Below are 16512 nucleotides of genomic sequence, written 5' to 3'. Positions count from 1 at the left end.
GATGGTATAGAAGCAAAACTGAAAGGCAACATGGAATATTTCAAGAAAGACATGGAAGGTTTGAAGGAAGGTTTAACAAAATTGCTAAAAGAAAGGATTCCTAATGGAAAAAACATAGAAGAGGAAGACCATGATGAGAGAAAAATAATGGTTAATCATTATTTCATAGAATCTAGGGTTGGATTGAAGACCTAGCATATTCCAGAGATGGATATGAGGAAGTTTGATGGCAAGGATCCCGTAACATGGATACTACAAATGAAAAAATATTTTGATCTCCATAATGTGAAAAACACACAAAAAATATGTTTTGCATCTTTATATATATAACCCAATCAATTTTTATGGTAACGATGGTTTTTCTCTTGTAAAAAAATTGTCACTTGGTCAATTTTTATGGAGGAAATGATAACACATTATGAGGATACAAAGAGAAACACCTTCTTTAGCCAATTGATAAATCTCGAACAAAAGGATTCAATGTCATAGCACATGCTTTTCTCTTGTAAAAAAATTGTCACTTGGTCAATTTTTATGGAGGAAATGATAACACATTATGAGGATACAAAGAGAAACAACTTCTTTAGCCAATTGATAAATCTCGAACAAAAGGATTCAATGTCATAGCACATTGAGGACTTCCAAAAATTGAATATAAGCGTAAATAATATTCTAGAAGAACATAGGATTGATGTTTTCATAGAGACTTTAAAGGATAACATCCAATATGAGGTTCATCTTTGGGAACCCGATTCATTGGAGAAGGCATTTAGGTTGGCAAGTAGAATTGAAAGAAAAATTATGGTAACAAGGAAACCTACCACTCATAACTATAAATATGGAAATGTTGTTTCTCCTAGCCTTCCACAACCTATGGGGTTGACACCACAACAATTGGAAGAAAAAAGAGAAAAAGGGCTTTGTTACAGTTGTGATAGGAAATACACTAAAAGTCATAAGTGTGCTAAGAAGAAATTAATTTACATATATAGGGAAGAGGAGGAAGAAGAAGAACAAGAAAAATCAAAAGAAGAGGATATATAACAGGAACCAACCTCAGAGAAAGAAGAAATGAATCTGACCGTATATTGTAATGCTTTGAGAGGAAATACCACTCCTAAAATTCTCAAGATAGGACATATGAAGAAGAACAAGGTAATAGTGTTGATTGATTCGGGTAGTACTTATAATGTTATTCATTTTAAGATAGTTAAGGAAATGAATTGCTACTTATATCCAGCACCAGAGTTTAAAGTGATGGTTGTAACTAGAGCAACCATAAATTTCTCTAGAAAGTGCCAAAATATCAAGCTATCCATGGGAGAATCTGTATTGAATAGTCCAATTCTTTCTATTCCAATGGGTGATGTTGATTTTGTACTAGGATTCCAATGGTTACAATCTTTGGGTAGAATAGATTTTAATTTTCAAGAACTTTTCTTGAATTTATTGGGGAAGGAAAGGAAGTTGAATTAAGGGGTATCACAGGGAAACGAAGTAATATAATCACCTTTAGTGGCATGAAAAAACTTATAAAGAAAGAACAATGGGGCGTAATTGCACAATTATGTTCACTAGAGGTTCAAACATCGAAATCATCTATTTCTCCAATTCTCCAAAAAGTCTTGGATAATCACTCTAAGGTTCAAGCAGTGGAAGATCCCATTGAGCATCAATGAAATGTTCTCCAACTCTTAAAGTATAACCTCAATATCATGCACAATATAATGAAACAATAGGGAGATCAACATTGCAATGAAAGAAGTTTTGATGTAGGTGACTAGGTATTTTTATGTCTACAACAACAAAAACAAATGTGCCTCAAGAAAGCTATTAAGAAGGATAATAAATTATCACCAAGTTATAATGCTCCTTACAAGGTGTTGGAAAATATTGTTACTATTAAATACAAATTGGAGCTTCCTACTTCTTCCCATGTTCACCTAGGTTCCATGTTCCATGATTAAAGAAGGTTATAGGTGACACGCTCCCAGCTTAAACAATATTGCCAGAACTTGATGAGGAAGTAAAAATCATATTGGACATGAAGGAGTCATGGAAACAAGAACTCAACAACAACAAAATGTAGAAATTTACAGGGTAAGTTCCACAGAAAGAATACCAAAAGGACACCGCTCACAACCAGATCTCAAATCAATACACCAGTATTTTTGATTTGGTTAAAACCCTCGGAGTGCAAGGAGGGAAAAAGTCCACGGCCTGTCCCAACGTGGGTACTACAGGCAATTTATTAATCAAAAAATGAAAATTTACATAAGCTTCTCTCATCACGGATTACCCGAACAATGACCCTCCATGCGCTTTAAATAGAACTCATGGACCAATCGGGTGTCAAGCCACGGATCAAGTGTCGGTAATACCGAGGTGAGAGTGAACCGTCGGATCACTACATATCGTGATCGTCGGATTGTAAGTTACAAAATGTACAATGGTAAAGAAACACACTTTACCTAACTGTAACCTAACTCTATACTAGACCAAGTTGAACTTAACTATATCCTATGTGTCAGAATCCTTAAGAACAACTTGGGATAGGATTGAAGGATTTACAAATATGACACAATAGGAGAAGGAAGGAGGCACTAGAGCCTATCCCCCCTTAGTGACAACTTCCTGAACTCCAAGCATATATCGAAGTTTAGTGAACTTCGCCTCTGTGAGAGCCTTTGTGAAGATGTCTGCAACCTGATCATCTGTTGGACAATATTGCACTTCAAGAACATGGTCATGAATGAGCTTTCTGATGAAGTGCATGTGTAGTTCAATGTGTTTGTTGCGCTGATGCTGGACTGGATCTTTGCATAGCTGAATGGCACTTTGATTATCACACCAAAGTGTGGTTGGATGCTGCTGCTCAAAGCCAAACTCTGATAGGATCTGACGAAGCCACAAGGCTTCCTTACTAGCTTCCACAGCACCACGATACTCTGCTTCTGCTGACGAAAGAGAAATGGCAGCCTGTTTCTTACAAGCCCATGTAATAGGTCCTGGACCAAGAGTGAAGACATAACCGGCAGTAGACTTCCGATCATCAGGGTCACCAGCCCAATTAGAATCAGTGAAACCAACTAACAAAGGAGCTGCTTTGGCACTGTAATGAATCCCAAACTGTACTGTACCTCAAACATAACGAAGTATTCTTTTAGCTGCTTTCCAATGACTTTCACGGGGGTTTTGCATAAAATGAGCAACAAGGCCAACAACAAAGGAAAGATCAGGACGAGTATCGGTTAAATACAAGAGTTTTCCGACAAGTTGACGGTATAAGGTAGCATCAACTTCAGGAGAAGTACAAGAGACTAAAAGTTTGACTCCAGACTGAAAGGGAGAAGGGGCTGGCTTACAGTCTTCCATGTGAAAATGACGAAGAATATCACAAGCATATTTGGACTGGGAAAGGAAAATACCCTCTTGGGATTGCAAGACTTGAAGACCGAGAAAATAGTGTAAATGTCCTAAGTCTGTCATTTCAAATTTCTTTTTAAGGCTGGACTTCACATGGTTTATAAGTTTGGGATCACTACCAGTAAGAATAAGATCATCAACATAAAGAACAAGGATGATAAGAGAGTTGCCCACTTTCTTGGTGTAGACAGTATTGTCAGAATGACACCTAGAAAAGTCAGATTCTAAAAGAAAGTTATCCATTTTGGCATACCAAGCCCGAGGAGCTTTCTTGAGGCCATAAAGGGATTTCTTAAGTCGACAAACAAGGCTGGAGTCTGTTTGTATGAAGCCAATGGGTTTTTCCATATAGATTTCTTCCTGCAAGTCCCCATGCAAGAAGGCAGATTTAACATCCATCTGATGGACTTCCCATTTTAAAGAGGCAGCAAGGGAAAGAACAAGGCGGATAGAGTTCATTTTGGCAACAGGGGAGAAGGTTTTAGTGTAGTCAATGCCTTCAACCTGTGAAAAGCCCTTAGCAACGAGACGAGCTTTATGTTTATCAACTTTCCCATCTGGTCCATACTTGGTTTTGTAAACCCATTTACATCTAACAAGTTTGCGTCCCTTTGGTAGAGGAACAAGACCCCATGTATCATTTGTCATTAATGAATGATATTATTCATTCATAGCTGCTTCCAAATGTGGATGGCCTGAAGCTTCTACAAAAGTGTCAGGATCATGATTTACTGGAGCTTGAGCCAGTAAAGAAGAGGCTCTTTCAAACTGAGAACGTGTACGTCACTGATCTGTAGGATCATCGGCAAGATCACCTGCTGCATCCCGAGTAGCACGGACCCATCTTGGAAGTTGAGGATCCTGAGAAGGTGGGGAAGGATTATCATCCTCGCTTTCATCATCTGAAGAAGAAATGTTTTCAAAAGTAGAAGAGATAGGAAGAGGTGGCACATCCGCCGGACTAGGCTCGCAGGCCGATTTATTTTCATCAAATTTTACATCTCTTCTAATGATAACATTTTTGGACTTAAATGGAATAAGTCTATAACCTTTTACATCTTCAGAATATCCAACAAAAGTACATTTCTCACTCTTAGGTTCTAAAGCTTTATGCTTTTCATCTGGAATATGGGCCCATGCTTCACTTCCAAACACACGAAAGTGACTTACATCTGGTTTAATGGAACTCCAAGCTTCTTCTGGAGTGATATTCTCTAGAACCTTAGTAGGAGTGCGATTGATTATATAATTTGCACAATTAATTGCTTCGGCCCAAAAACTAAGACTGAGTCCTTTAGATTGCAGCATACAATTAGCCATTTCCTTTAAGGTGCGATTTTTCCTCTCAGCTACACCATTTTGTTGTGGAGTGTATGGAACAATATGTTGCATTTGAATTCCATTTTTGGTGCAAAAGTTGATGAATGTGTTTTTAACATATTCTCCACCATTATCAGTTCTTAGCTTAAGAATTTGATGTCCAAATTGTTTTTCAACAAAGGCTTTGAAGGCCAAAAAAGTGTTAAATACTTCGCTCTTGAGTTTTAAGAAGTATACCCAAGTGCGTGTGGAGAAATCATCAATGAAAGTTAAGAAGTACTTGCAGCCAGAGAATGAAGCAACAGGAAGAGGACCACATAAATCACTGTGCACAAGCTGTAAAGGGGCTGAGGCGTGCCAAGAGGCATGTTTGTCAAAACTGTCCCGATGATGTTTTCCGAGTACACATCCGGAACAAACACCATCTCTGCAAGATACCATAGGAAGACCTGTCACCATATTTTCTTTACATAGATGCTGAAGGGAGCAATAGTTTAAGTGCCCAAATCGCTCATGCCAAAGTTTGCTCACTTCATCATTATGAGCAACAAATACTGAGGGAAGATTGGATGACCCAAAGTTGTGAAACTTATACAACCTTTTGGAATCATCAGCAAGACCAGTAGCTAGAATCTGTTTAGGATCTTTTAGATCCTTGATTACAACATCATGAGGTGAAAATTCAATAATTTTACCTCCACCTGAATGAGTTATCTGATAGACAGATAGAAGGTTGCAGGATAAGGTTGGAACACATAATACATCATTAAACTGACCATTGTCTAGATGAACAGTTCCAGTCCCTACAACATTAAGAGATCTATCATCACCAATATATATATTTTTGGTGTTACAATCATTTAAAGAAGAAAACATGGCTTGGTTTTTGGCCATGTGACAAGAGGCTCCAGAATCAATGAGCCACTCATGAGAATGAGAAGAAGAAGAAGATACATTTAATGCATAACCAAACTGAGATGATTGAATATGACATGCAGAAAGTGCCATTCCAGAAGTTGAATTTGGACTAGGCTCCACATGGATGTTATGTTTCTTCATTGCGGCTTCCAAGGCTTCCATCTTCTTAAAACATTTAGATTCTAAGTGGCCATCTCGATTACAAAAGTTACAATGTCTATCAGTCTTCTTCCATTTGTTTTTATTGGTCTTATCATTTTGCTGAAATGATCTTTCATTTTGAGGCTGAGATGGTTTAGGACCATTCTTTTGAGGATATGATTTCTTAGGATTCTTTGAATTTGGTTGCTGTTGGGCGGCTAATGCTTTCATGGAAGAGTTTCCAAGATTAAGAAGACCAAGGTGTAAGAGTTTTTCTTGTTCTCTTATTAAGGAATCACAAAATGAGTCAAAGGAAGGGGCCTTGTAGTCTTGTCCTTGACAAATGAAAGCTTCCCTTGTAGAATGGAAAGTGGAAACAAATACAGAGTAGGCTGGTCCCAACTTAGTAAGGATGGAATAAATAAGGTTACCATCTTCTTTCTTAATTTTAACACCTTCCAAGAGATATCTAAATGTCTTGAATTTGGACAAGAAATCTTCAATGCAATAAAAATTATTAGGATCCAAAGTAAGCAACTCATTTTCAAGTTGATGCGCTCTAATTTCATTTTTAATCCCAAAAACTTTAGCAAGTTTTTCTAATGCTTCATGAGGAGTCTCAAGTCCTGCAATGTGGAATCTAAGATCAGGAGAAATAGACATCCCTATCAAACCACGCGCTTGATCTTGTCTATTTTCCCATTTTGCCGCCTTGTCTTCATCTTTTGGTTTCTTCTCTTGGTTTGTGGCTATTCTGAAGAGACCTTTACTTCTAAGTAAATCTTCCATGTATTCTACCCATTGGAAGTAGTTAGTGTTGTCAAGAGTGACTTGGCATGGACTTTCCATTTTTAAAAAAACTGAAGCTGAAGATGCTGAAAGTAAGTGTTCCAACGGATAGATCTCGAAAAAATAGGCGGTTTTAAAAAAAACGGCTCTGAAAAAGGCTTCCGGATGAAGAAGTTATGGCTTTTTCAAAAAAAAATGTTGACGTTGCCGGCAAAGTGCGCGAATGTGCGGGAATGAAAAAATCCGCCCCCACAAAATGGAGACTTGAACCCAAGACCTCTACTCTCTTAAAATAGCTTTGAACCAATTGATCTATACAAAAAAATTGAGAGAGAGAGAGAGAGAGGGGGGCGAGGGCCTTGGTTTGCGTGCTTGCCTTGAGAAAGCTCTTTTTGCCTACAAAACACAAAACACAAAACCCAACACGAATATGCAAAGAAAAACGAACCTTGCGGCTCGAAGTTAGCTTTAGCCAAAAAACTAGAAATTTTAAAAAAAATCTCAAAGTTAGCTTTACCCGAAAAACTAAATATTTTTCTCAATGTTTCTGATTTTCCGAGATCACACTAAGGTGCAGGGAAAAGAGCATACGCATGAGAAAAATCCTTCCTTTCTGTTTCTGATTTGTCCAGATCGCACAGAGTCGCAAGGCAAAGAGCATACGCAGAAATGAAAGGTATAGATCCGGTTAAAAAAAAAAGGCTAAATAAACTGAGACCGAAATAAGGAGAGAGAAAATAACAGTAAAATGCAAAAAAAATACTGTATACCTCCCGATCTGAAAAATGACGCAGCTAGGGCTACCGGAAACCTTTTCGCGTGAAACGAAAGGGGTTCCTCACTGGAACAGATGCTCTGAACGCAACAGAGCAGTCCTCTCGGCCTGAAAGCAGTCAGAAATAGCAGATCTAGGAAACAACAGCCGCATGCAGTTCTACCGGCTTCAGATTTGGATCACCAACGGACGCGGCCCTCAAATAGCTCTGATACCATGTACGAATTTACAGGGTAAGTTCCACAGAAAGAATACCAAAAGGACACCTCTCACAACCAGATCTCAAATCAATACACCAGTATTTTTGACGTGGTTAAAACCTTCAGAGTGCAAGGAGGGAAACAGTCCACGGCCTGTCCCAACGTGGGTACTACAGGCAATTTATTAATAAAAGTATCTCATCAAGTAGAAGGACTTACCTATTGAAGATTCCACATGGGAGTATGAGAATCTTATACAAAAACATCCAGAACTAGGCCCCTATAATACTAGGGTATTTGTTAGAAAATTATATATTACAAAGCAATGGAACACATAAAATATTGCAGAAATATAAACACAGAAAACACATAAAACAAGAGAGACACAGATATATGTGGTCCACCGAATTTGGGCTATGTCCACAAAGAAACAACCAGTCCTTTGATTTATATTATCCAACAAAGTGAAGAGATACAACCTACAACATATCTGTTGTAATTCCCTCTTTGCTCTTAATCTCCTCCCTCTTCCTCACTCAAAATGCAGATCTACATAAACGCAATACAATTCCCTCATATATAGTTAGGGGTTTCCTTCTAGGGAAAAAAAGCTTAAATTAAACATAACTTCTATCATCAGATCTCCGCCTAATGAACGACCTAGATTGACTACGAAATTACAACATTTTACAAGGAAATTTTACATCTATTCTTAGCTTTTGGGGCACTGCCCTCAATCCACCCACCAGGGGGGGACTCCAAAAAGGTTGCAGTTGTCGCCCCTTGGACCCCCCCTACAGTGAATATTTTACCGAAAGGTCACAACTGCGCCCCCCTAGACCCCCCTGGAGCTAATATTTTATGGGCAGTGTTGCTGCCCCATTTCGATCTAGGGTCCAATGCAACAATACCTTTGAATACAAAAGATAATCAGGCTCCACACCCAATAGTATTCCCTCAATGTTATTATCACTGTAGCCCCCTTAGTGTTATTGTTGCACCCATGTAGTCCCCATATTTTTATTACTATGCCCCATAGAAGCTCACTATTATTATTGTTGAGCCCTTACATTATTATGGATACATCAAATTTGATTATATTGTGACCCCTTAGACTCCTATCTATAGAAAGGAGGTTTTTTCATTTGAATCATCCATGAATTGTTCATTTTTGTAATGTAAAGGAGGTTCCCCCCTCGAAGAGACTAATTTTCATGTCGTTCATCTATGTCTTCTTCTATTGTGTGAGCTGGTTGCATAAGCAACGAAAATCAAGGTATTACTCATGAAGGTAAGAAAAAGAGTTGGATGCAACATGATTACAATGAACTATTGGAATGACCTTGAACTTGTTGTAGTAAAGGGGAAACATATGAAGGATTGCTTATATATTTTTAATGATGGAAGGATTCCAATTGAACCAATGAATATGTTGAAAGTGGAGGCAACATAGGAGTTGTATAATACATCCTCTACAAGTAAACAAGGAAAAGAAATATGGATCATTACAATAGAGGACTTAAATAGAGCATTTGGAGAAAACAGATTAATACAGAGGTACAAAACAAAGCATACGGTAGAGGATGCATGGACTAGGATTCTAAACATTCTGGAACCTTTTCCAAATGTTTTGTCAAGGAGTGATGTTTCCAATTTAAAGAGATAGCAGTAGACAACAAAAAAAATTAAAAGGAAAGAGGTCGAGGATAAATACTCTCAAGTGGATGAATAACAAAACTCACTACGGTTATGGGTAGATAATTTATAACAAAACATGGAGCATATAGGATGCACAAAAGAAAAATTAGGTTTTGGAGCCTAGCTGGTTGCTGGAAGTAACAAAGAAACAATAAAATAGTAAAAGAAATGGAAAACTACAACATAAAACTTGGGATCCTAGCGGACTTCAACAACCAAAGACTCATGATCACGAGATTTTGAATAATTTGTTCCTTTAGATTATGATGCAAGAGTATTGTAAAACTCTATTGACCAAGAGATTCAATAATTTTACCAGAGGAGTAGGTTCCTCAAAGTGTGGATTTGGTTAGATTAGTAGAATAAATTGTTTCCCATGTAATTGATTAAATTTAGTATTTTATTAATTTGTTGGAGAAATTTGAGAGGCTTTGTTTTTGAAAGAAAAATTGGGCTATTTGATCCACAATTCATGGATCTAGAAGAAAGATCACTATTATAATTATTCATTGTCAGAATTAATAAAAAAAATAGAGCGAATGAAGTTTGTGTGTGAAATAAGTGTAATTGAATGAATTTATGGCACAACTAGTAGTTCTAAAATCTTCCCCTTTTATTTAATTGAATGCATGCATATGTTATAAGATTTGCATGGGTTTGCATTATACCGTGGACTATTATTTAAATATCTATAATTGAGACAAATTCCACACCCTTATGAATAATATTGTATAATATTATGCCAACACCTTTGAGAATTTGAGATTAGAGCGTGCAACAGAGTGATTATGAGATATTGTTGTAGAAATTATGCTAATTCTCTACAAATCTCGCTCTAAGACCATGTAGAAAATCTAACTGTAGATTAACTCGATAATGCAATATAACCAAAGAAAAATACTATAACCTACTTTTAATATCAATTTGCAGAAGCTTAAATATTGAACAAGATCGAGTTGAACACATATAATCAGAAGAAGAAGAATCAATGCACAATACACATGAGAATACTTTGGGGAAAGCCTCAGCTAAAAACCCCACTATCTGTATTATCATACAAGGAGGAAATACATAGGAATTATACAAAGCCTTAGCTCTCACAGCTAGCCAGCTCTCAGTACAATCCTCACAGTTTCTCATAGGAAATCTTGGCTTCTCTTAAGCATTCCTCTGTGCCCTCCAAGCTCTTATTTTCTTGTGTTGTTCCTCTGGGATGATATTCTCCAACCAAGTGGAAAACTAATCTCACACACTAATCTCACACCTTGTATGAGCTGCGCAATCCTCAAGGAACATTACCTTGACTGCATGTATGAGTTTCCTTTATAGGAAAACACATGCAACTGATAGTACATTGTCCTTGACATTTAGCTCAACTCGGTCTTTCTTAGAAAATACATGCATGAGTTTCTAATGAGGGAATCTTTAGTTATCTGGAGTACACTGGTTGAGTCCATGCATGCATCAATTGACGAATAACTCACAATTAGTTTCTAAAATAGTTTGGAACTAATTTAATTGGACTTAACTAAGTAAACTGAGTTAACTAATTACAACTCAATCTTATCTCCTTAATTAAGGGATAATCTCCTTAATTTAAGGGATAATGCTTGCATGACTTCAGAAAGACTTCTAACTTGAATTTCTCTAACTAGTTAATCCATAATGAATTAATTAGTTATTTCCAAGTAGCTGGTGAGACTAAATTCAATTTTAATTCAAGGACAAATTAAAATTGGAATATTCTGAATTCTATTTTTATCATTTCTTGTTTCTATTTTCAACTCTTCCTCTCAACACGAAAGGAATTCAACTCGATCCCGATCATTAACCTTTGGAATATTATGCATGCAACACTTCTCTCTAGTTTTGTTGCTCCAGCAACTCCAGAAACAAATAAAACATCCAACCTGAATTAGTATGATGCATTGGTTATCAAAGTTTCTGACTCCTATTATCTTTGTCAACTGAAAACTATGTGCTTCTGCTGACTTTACCTTTCTGTACTATTTGCAATCCTTCTTTGTGCTCTTCTGTATCTGACTTGTCTAGCCTCTATCGTTTTGATCTCTGACTGCATCAATCCCACTGATTCCTCTCGCTACTATATACGTTGGGCTCCCATACCAACGTACAATCCATGAGACAAAACCTCTCAATGGACCCTATCCAATTTCATCCTTCTTGAGGATATCACTGCACATTGCCCCACCTCACACCTGGAGGTATGGTTGCATGTGATCCCTCTGCACACTTCTGTAATTGTGGCTCCTCCAAAATTGTCCGAGACTTCTTCTCGGACTGCATGTTGAGAGGTAATTTACTCTCCCTCTCGACCACCAAGTGTCTAACATTTGCCTTGCTCCTCAAGGATTTGCATGCATCTTGAACCTCAAGAGAATACAGGTTCTTGAATCGTGGACCAATCTATTTCACCTGTCTCACGGTGATGTGTCTAAGGAGAACATTTCCCTTACTAAAGACAACATCGTAGCCATTGTCCTCCAACATCACGACTGATACCAAGTTCTTCTTCAATCCAAGCACATATATCACATCTGTCAAGGTGATTGGATCTACATGCTCCCTCTGAAAAGAAACAATTCCCACTCCTGGAACACTATACCTTTCATCGTCACCCATATCTATGTGCATCTTGAGGTCTTTCTCCTCCAAGGCACTAAATAAAATTTTGTCACTAGTCATGTGGAATGAGGCTCCACTGTCAAGATACCAGACACAACCCATCATTGATGACACCATGCATGCAATGAAGGTAAAGTCCATTTCAAACTGAGAGGCTAATGCCTCACCTTCTAATCCTTTTGAGGATCCCTTCTTAGACTTCTTCGATGGGTAATTAGTCACATAATGACCTGTCTCGTGGCAATTAAAGCATCTCACTTTAGACTTGTCAACCTTCTTCCCTCCATGAGAAGAATTTGATTAGGAATGGGATGCCTTCCCCTTCCCTTTCCTTGCCTTAATTTCTAAGGCCAAATTTTCTTCATCATCATCCTTGGATGAAGAACCATCTCTTGTGCTTCTTCTGATATCCTCATGCATGATATCTGACCATAGGCATTCCCAATGTGGAAGTTTCTCCCTTCCATTCATAGAGTCCTGGTAGCTATTCTAGCTCTTTAGAAGGCCAAGGAGAGTGAGGCTTGCCATATCATCATCGGCAGTATTTATTCCCACACTACGAAGATCATCTTTGCAAGTGGTAATCTTGTTCAGATATGTGGAAATAGTATCACCGTTCTCCATCTTGATTCTTCGAAGCTTATCCTTGAGCACCAATTTCCTCTGGTCGCTACTGTTCTGGTAGAGGTGCTCCAGTGTCTTCCACATTGAATATGGAATATCCTCCCCATGGAGACTCGAGACAATATTGTCTTCAACTCCCTCAAAGATGATCCTTCTCGCCCTCGCCACACACTTCTTCCATTCAGCCAACTCTTGTGCATTAGTAGAACCTGGATTTGGGATCTCTTGATCAATGAAATCCTTCAAGTCGTTGTCTTCTAATACAACCTCCATGCAATTTTTCCATGCTATGTAATTCGAGTAGCCTTCCAAGGTGTACTCGAGTCTCAAGCCATAGAACGCCATTAGCCAACCTTGAAGTATGATAAGAATTTGATTTGCACCTGCAACCCCAAAATTCAAACTTCAAATTCTCTTCTCTGTATATTGTCCACAACTCCGATAAACTAGGTTCTGATACCATGTACAATTTCCTACAAATTCTCTACAAATCTCACTCTAAGACCATGTAGAAAATCTGACTGTAGATTAACCCGATAATGCAATAGAACCAAAGAAAAATACTATAACCTACTGCAACTATCAATTTAGAGAAGCTTAAAGATCAAGCAAGATCAAGCTCAACACATATAATCAAAAGAAGAAGAAGAATTAATGCATAATACATATGAAAATACTCTAGGGAAAGCCTCAGCTAAAAACCCCACTATTTGTATTATCATACAAGGTGGAAATACATAGGAATTATACAAAGCCTTAGCTCTCACAGCTAGTCAGCTCTCAGTATAATCTTCACAAATTCTGACAAGAAATCCTGGCTTCTCTTAAACCTTCCTCTCTGCCCTCCAAGATCCTATTTCGTTGTGTTGTTCCTCTGGGATGATCTACTCCAACCAAGTGGAAAAATAATCTCACACATTGATCTAACACCCTATATGAAGTGCGTAATCCTCAAGGAGTCTTACCTTGATTGCATGCATGTGTTTCTGATGAGGGAACCTTCAGTTATCTGGAGTACACTGGTTGAGTGCATGAATGCATCAACTGACTGATAACTCACAATTAGTTCCTCAAGCATTTTGGAACTAATTTAACTGGTCTTAACTCAGGAAACTGAGCTAACTAATTACAACTCAAATATAACTCAATCTTCTCTCCTTAATTAAGGGATAATCTCCTTAATTTAAGGGATAACTCTTGCATGACTTCAGAAAGACTGCTAACTTTAATTTCTCCAACTAGTCAATCCATAATGAATGAATTAATTATTTCCAAGCAGCGGGTAAGACTAAACTCAATTTCAATTCACAATTTTAATTCAAGGACAAATTAAAATTGGAATATTCTAGACTCTATTTTTATCATTTCTTGTTGATATTTTCAACACTTGTAAGCATAAGAAGCTGAGGCTTGAATATATAAGTGGAGGAGATGAACGCTTAGAGAATTCCCTTTCGATGGGAGTTCATGAGAAGACATCACTAGGAGATTGTACTCGAATTTCTATCATAATAGTTTCGGGTCGGATGTTCTAGCGTTGAAGGTCACAAGGAGAATGCACGTGGGAACAATTGAGCTGATTGGATGTAAAATTCATGTGTAAATTTGACTAATATGAAGAGTGTCGGGTTGAGGTAGAGAATTTCATTGGAATTAGAGACTGATAAGTGGACCCTCGAGTATTTTTGACTCCAGTCATGGGTGAAAGGATTGAGACTAAAACACTTTAGATAGAATTAAGGGTCATGATTGACAAAAATATTTATGTTACCCGTACTTCGTCTCCTGGAAGGAAAGTTTTGCATGTAGTTTGGGAGTACTAGGTCGAAGTGAAGCTAGGATGATGTGTAAGGATAACAACATATAAGGCTAGCCAATAAAAGGGTGGTCAAGATGATACGCATGCCATCTATGGTTGGACCACAATAAATAATTTTTACATGTTTATAAGAGTCCAGAACAATAACTGGCGAGAGCCAAGAATAAAAACCGACTGAATAATTCTATTTACTCAGAGTCCATCTTCCAGAACATTTCCTTTGTGTTCACCTTTGGACCATCGAGGTGACATAAGCTTGAGCTAACGTGTACAAGCAAAAAACAGAGGAGTCCGGACCCATGTTTGAGGGTATGGTCGTATGGCATGGAAGGAGAAAATTGTAAAAACTATTAGGATCTTATGGAATAGGATTGTGCAGGTACTAATACCTTATAACAATATTTAAACAACGATTTTTAAATAAAAGTAATACCTCCTCATTTTATTATTTTTGCGAGGCTTGGTCGCAGCTAGTCTAGTTGGGATTTGGGAATTTAAAGGACTTTTTCTACCTACGTTAATCATTTATATAGTCATGATTTGGGTTTCATAACCCGATATTTTCACATAGGTTGGGATTTATGTTTATAAATAGAAATGAAGGTAATCTTCGACTGACGTGGTTCTAGAATGGACTTAAGGGTTAATTTCAAATTTGACTGAATATAGAGTAACTTGTAGCCCTTCATCACTCTCTCTACTTCTCTTTCTCCCTCTTAATATTTTCATTTTGGTCTCTTCATATCTACCTATCACTCTCTCTCTCCCCTCATTTTCCCCGTCTCCCATATCTCCCCCTCTCTCCCCTTTCTTTATATATCTATCCCTCCATCCCTCACTCAGTCTATTCTTAAAAACAACCCCTCACCAACTCTTTGTTTCTCTCTATGCCCTCCTCTCTCTCTCTCTACCCTCCAAGTATGTCTTTATCTTCACCCCTTTATCCTTCTTTATCTCTCCCTACCTCCCTACCTCTCCCTCTCTCCTTATCTTCCTCCTCATATCATCTCTCTCACACTCTCTCCATCCCCCACTTTTTCCCTCTCTCTCTCTTTCTCTTCCCCACACTATCACTACTCACACAATATTTCTTTGTCATTCCTCTCTCTCACCACCCACTCTAGCTCAATCCATCATTCAAAACATTTTCATCCAAATTTGTCTCTTGCTTCCTTCTCATGTAAACCATAAACATCCCTCTCCCTATCAGTTCCCCACCCTCTTTCCTTGTCTCTCTCTTTTTGAATGGTCACTTAATCTCTCACATCACTCACCAACTCATTCTTCCTCATTCTCCACACTCTATCTCTCTCTCTTCCACCAACTTGAACCCTCTAATCCTCCCTCTTTCACCCTCCACAAACCACCTCACCAATTTCCCGCCAACTCATTCCTCTCCATCCCACCCTCTCTTCATCTCTTTGTCTCTCTTGCTTTCTCTTTTGATCTCCCTTGGCCCCTCTAACCTCCCTCTCTCTCTCCACACCCACCCAAACCCACCTTAACCATTATCTATGTGTTAAAGTAATTATTTATAGGAATGTGCACATGTTTTTGTAAGTAGGAATGTGCATGCATAATTGGTAATAAAAGATCACATATGTCAAGAATGCACATGCTCTTTTGTTTTTAATTTAATTCTTTCCTAGTGGGAATCCCATGTGCATAGTATCTTGTTTGATTTGAATATAGGTTCATTTGCACTGCAAATACATGTAAAAATTACTTTTTGAGGAAAAAACATATATATCTCTATATTTGACATTATTTTTCTATAATCTAGACAAATCTATATAATATATATTGTCCATGAAACTATATGCATAGAGTTGACTCTGTAGATTATAAATATATAATATTTTTAAAAAATCAATAGCCTTTAATATTTTTAATATATTTATTTCTTGTTGTATATCAAAATAATAAAATTAATCCATAGTCTATTTCCAATATAGCTTTTTTGGGCCTTAATCATTTGGAAATAAAATTATATGGTGCACTAAAAGATAGTAAAACCTACGTTATAATAAGAAATGCACCATAATGATAAGAATATTTTGAAGGCATTGTAACTTCAAGGATATATATATATATATATATATATATATATATATATATATATATATATATATATATATATATATAGATATAGAGAG

This window comes from Pinus tabuliformis, chromosome 8 (assembly GCF_031772625.1).
Source record: "Pinus tabuliformis cultivar Carrire ecotype Pingquan chromosome 8, CPIR1, whole genome shotgun sequence".
In the NCBI taxonomy this organism is placed as follows: domain Eukaryota; kingdom Viridiplantae; phylum Streptophyta; class Pinopsida; order Pinales; family Pinaceae; genus Pinus; species Pinus tabuliformis.
The sequence above is the reverse complement of the archived record's forward strand: the minus strand, read 5'-3'. Positions refer to the sequence as shown.